Raw genomic sequence first — 4,981 nt, forward strand, 5'->3', positions numbered from 1 at the left:
ATTTTCTTGAAGTTATCGTAGCTAAGAAAAATGGCTACTTAATGATCGTAGTTAAGACAAAAGTTACCCAGGATGGTCACTAGCTTAAGATGATCGTAGCTAACACAAGTTTATGATCGTAACTAAGACAATTTTCTTAACACAATCGTAGCTAAAAAATTATCGTAACTATGAAATTGATTACTAGCTTAAGATGATCGTAACTAAGACAATTTTATGATCGTAGTTAAGACAATTTTCTTAAGACATTCGTAGCTAAGAAAAAAAAGATCGCAGCTAAGGAAATTTATTGCTAGCTTAAGATGATCGTAGCTAAGACAATATTCTTGATCGTAACTAAGACAAAATAATTATTCGAAGTGGTTACTTAAGGATACCATAAGTTACTTAATGATCGTAACTAAGACAATTTTCTAGACATAATCGTAACTAAGACAATTTCCTACATAATCGTAACTAAGACAATTTTCTAAACAATCGTAACTAAGACAATTTCCTACATATTCGTAACAAAGACAATTTTCTAAAGACATTCGTAACTAAGACAATTTTCTTCTTGATCGCAGCTAAGAAAATGTACTTATGATGATCGTAACTAAGAGAATTTTCTTGAAACATCGTAACTTAAGATGAAAAATCCTTAACACAACCCAAGAATGAACTTAGCCAACACTCTCCCCCAGATCAAAAAATCCTTAACACAATCCAAGAATGAACTTAGCCAACACTCTCCCCCAAATCAGAAAATCCTTAACACAATCCAAGAATGAACTTAGCCAACACTCTCTCCCAAATAAAAAAAAATCCTTAACACAATCCAAGAATGAACTTAGCCAACACTCTTCCCCAAATAAAAAAAATCCTTAACACAATCCAAGAATGAACTTAGCCAACACTCTCCCCCATAAATACCAGACCAATAGTAATACCAAAAATACCAGACCAATAGTAATACCAAAAATACCAGACCAATAGTAATACCAAAAATACCAGACCAATAGTAATACCAAAAATACCAGACCAATAGTAATACCAAAAATACCAGACCAATAGTAATACCAGAAAAACCACAGGACCAAGAGTAATACCAATTCAATAGTAATACCAGAAATACCATAAGAGTAATACCAGAAATACCACAGGACCAAGAGTAATACCAATTCAATAGTAATACCAGAAATACCATAAGAGTAATACCAATTCAATAGTAATACCAGAAATACCAGCCCTACATCACTAAACCCATCTTACGCAAAAATTTCTTCGTAACTTAAGAAGATACAAACTTCATTACATTCCTTTTTCCAGTATTAACAAAAAAAAAAATGCCTTTCTAAAATCAATATATATTTTTTACGCACAAAATTTCTTCGTCTATCTATTGCCAGACGCCTTAATCCCTTATACGGGGTGGCCACAAACAAATCGCCTCCACGTCACCCTGTCCCCCGCCATTTCACTGCCCTGCTCCCAACTCACACACCCCCTCTCTCATATACCTCTCCACTCCATCCCTCCATCTCATCCTCGGCCTCCCCCTCCCTCTCCCCCCCTCCACCTCACTCACATACACTCTCTTCGTCAGTCTTTCACCCTCCATCCTCTCCACATGGCCAAACCACCTCAGTGTGTTCCTCATAACGCTTCCTATCACATCCACATCCACACCACAACGCTCCTTTATATCCTCATTTGTCAGCCTGTCTCTCCATGTGACTCCACAGGTTCCTCTTAAATAACTCATTTCCACTGCTCTCACTCTTGACTTGTGTCCTTCCAACAACGTCCAAGCTTCACTTCCGTACGTTAGAGTTGGTATCACAATACTGTCATGTAGTAACTTTTTCACTTCCATGCTCACCTCCCTGTTTCTTATCACTGCTTTCAAGGAACCAGCAACCTTTCTTCCCTGCTGTACCCTTTCAAGCACTTCACCCTCCAAACCTCCATCCTTACTCATCACACTACCCAAGTACTTAAACGTACTCACATTTTCCAATTCCTCACCATCCAACCTCGCTGTACATTCACTGACTTCACCTCTCTCAAAGACCATCACTTTACTCTTCCCTACATTCACCTTTAGATTCCATTTCTTACACACTCTCTCAAACTCATCCACCAAGCCTTGCAGCTCCCCTTCGTCTTCACTCAACAACACTGTATCATCTGCAAACAACAGTACATGGAGTTTCCAAACACTATCCTCTCTCACCAGGGCCACTCCAACATCCACTACCCTACCTTGTACCTCTTTTATTACCCCATCCATGTACAGATTGAACAACCATGGAGACATGACACATCCCTGTTTCAAACCAACTTTCAAAGAGAAAAATTCACTTAGTTCACCATCCACATGCACTGCAGCCTTCGCACCATCGTACATACTCTTCACAGCATTCAACAACTTCCCATCTACTCCATATATTCTTAACACTTTCCACAATCCTTGTCTATCCACCCTGTCATATGCTTTCTCCAAATCCATGAAAGCCGCATACAACTTCTTTCCCTTCACTAGAAACTTTTCCACTAAAGATCTAAGAATGAATATCTGATCTACACAACCTCTTCCCTTCCTAAAGCCTCCCTGTTCTTCTTCAACTAATTCCTTTGTTCTTTCCCTAACTCTGTCAATAAGTATCCTACCATACACTGATCTACACAACCTCTTCCCTTCCTAAAGCCTCCCTGTTCTTCTCCAACTAATTCCTCTGTTCTTTCCCTAACTCTGCACTGCAATAGGATGCTAGTCAACCCTACCTTCAAACAGAAAAACGTCTTAACTATATATAAAAATCCCATATACCATTTAGAACTGAAAACCCTAAATGAAAAAATCCCATTCCTTCATCAACATCAATTTTCAAAGATCTTACGCAATTTTCTCCGCAATTTCTTACGCAAATATTTCTTCGTAACTACAATAAATTCAAATATCACATTCTTTTTCAGTATTAACAGATAATGCCACTCCTATCTCAACATCAATTTTCAAACATCTTACGCAATCTCTTACGCCAAAAATTCATCTTAGCTACGAACCATCATGGATTTTTCTCCTAAGTAAAGTTTGAAGAGCGAAAAATAATAAAAATGTCCCTATATAATAATAATAATAATAAATAATGAAAATAATAATAATAATAGTGATAATAATAAATAATGAAAATAATAATAATAATAATGTTTTGCTAACTTTATGCTGAGTTTTCTAAATCTAGCGTGCTTAGCGAAACCTGCTAGCTTTCTATTAATTCGTTTTAGTAAGAGAGGAAAGGTTTCTCTCTCTCTCTCTCTCAGTAAGATAGTTTTTCTCACTGTAATTCTTCCTCTCTCTCTCTCTCTCTCTCTCTCTAAGACACCGTGTTGTGCTTCTCTCTCACTCTCGGTCTACTTCTTCCACCTCTCTCTTTCTCTCTCAATGTACTCTCTCCTCTCACTTACATTCTACTCCATGCTCTCTCTCTCTCTCTCTCTCTCAATAAGACTATGACTTTCTCACAGTCTACCCCTTCTCTCTCTCTTTCTCTCTCTCTCTCCCTCTTTCTCTCTCTCTCTCTTTCTCCCTCTCTCTCTCTCTCTCAATATCTAGCATAAAACTGAAAAATAGTTGCTCAGATTAAGCCTACAACTACTACTACTACTTAAACTATTACTATTACTATCAAGCAATCTTAGGAGGACTCCCCCACGCATCTGAAAATGGCCTCACCCTCCGCCATCAAGCTTCTGGGTGAGTCCATTGGGGCATTATGGGGGAGGAAAGGTTACCAGGGAGAGTCCATCCTTGTCAAATGGGGGAGGAAGGTGCTTAGGACAGTCCACTCTTACTTATATGCAAAGTTTTTGGGAGAGTCCAATATGAGATCAAGGGGGAGGAAACTTCTTTGGAACAGTCCATTTTTTCTATAATGGGGGAGGAACGTATCTATGGCAGTCATTTCTTATTTTCAAGGGGAGGGGTGTGTGTAGTAGAGTCCATTATTTTGAGGGGGGGGACACTACGTGGGTTGGTCCATTCTTTCTCTAATGGGGGTGGAAGGATGTCTAGGCTACTCAACTCTTATCTCTACGTAGAAGGAAGGTGTTTAGGAGAGCCCATTATTGCTTGGAGGAGGAGGATCATTACCTGGATCAGTCCATTCCTACTCTGACAGGGGAGTAAAGGTGGCAGAATCCATTTTTGCAGTGATTTATGACACAATGGCCTCTTCCAGCTCTATATATATTTTTTTACTTAACTCAAATGACTACTTTTAAAGCAAACTCCCCTACCTGTCTCTGAATGGCCTCTTCCAAAAAGTGATGTGGACTCCCCTGCCTCTCCTAATGGTCTCTTCCAGTAACTGATGTAGACTCCCCTGTTTCCTAATGGCCTCTTCCAGCAACTGATGTGGACTCCCCTGCCTCTCCTAATGGTCTCTTCCAGTAACTGATGTGGACTCCCCTATGTGTGTGTCCTAATGGCCTCTTCCAACAACTGATGTGGACTCCCCTATGTGTCCTAATGGCTTCTTCCAGCAACAGATGTGGACTCCCCTATGTGTGTGTGTCCTAATGGCCTCTTCCAGCAACTTGGACTAACTTGGACTCCCCTACATATTTCAGTGGCCTCTTCTACATGTGGACTCCCCTACATGCATCACAGTGGCCTCCTCCAGTAACTGAAGCCAACTCCCCCATTATCTTAAAATGGCCTCTTCCAAGACCTGATGTGGATTCCCCTATGTCTCGTAGTGGCCTCTCCCAACCCTATCAACTTCAAGAGTATAACATGGGTGAGTCTATTTCCTATAACGCAGGGGAGGAAGCTTGTGAGTTTAAATTTGCACTATTATAAATGTCTATATCATCACTATTTGAGGATGTAGACTCCCCCATTTGTCCTGTAATGGATTCTCCTTGCATTCTGAGGCTCCTGGGTGAGTTCATTTGTAAACTAGTGGGGGAGGAAGGGTTTTGAGCTAGTCCATTA

The sequence above is a fragment of the Coenobita brevimanus genome, chromosome 10 (genome assembly GCF_032717465.1).
Source record: "Coenobita brevimanus isolate Jiangsu-jjx chromosome 10, ASM3271746v2, whole genome shotgun sequence".
In the NCBI taxonomy this organism is placed as follows: Eukaryota; Metazoa; Arthropoda; class Malacostraca; order Decapoda; family Coenobitidae; genus Coenobita; species Coenobita brevimanus.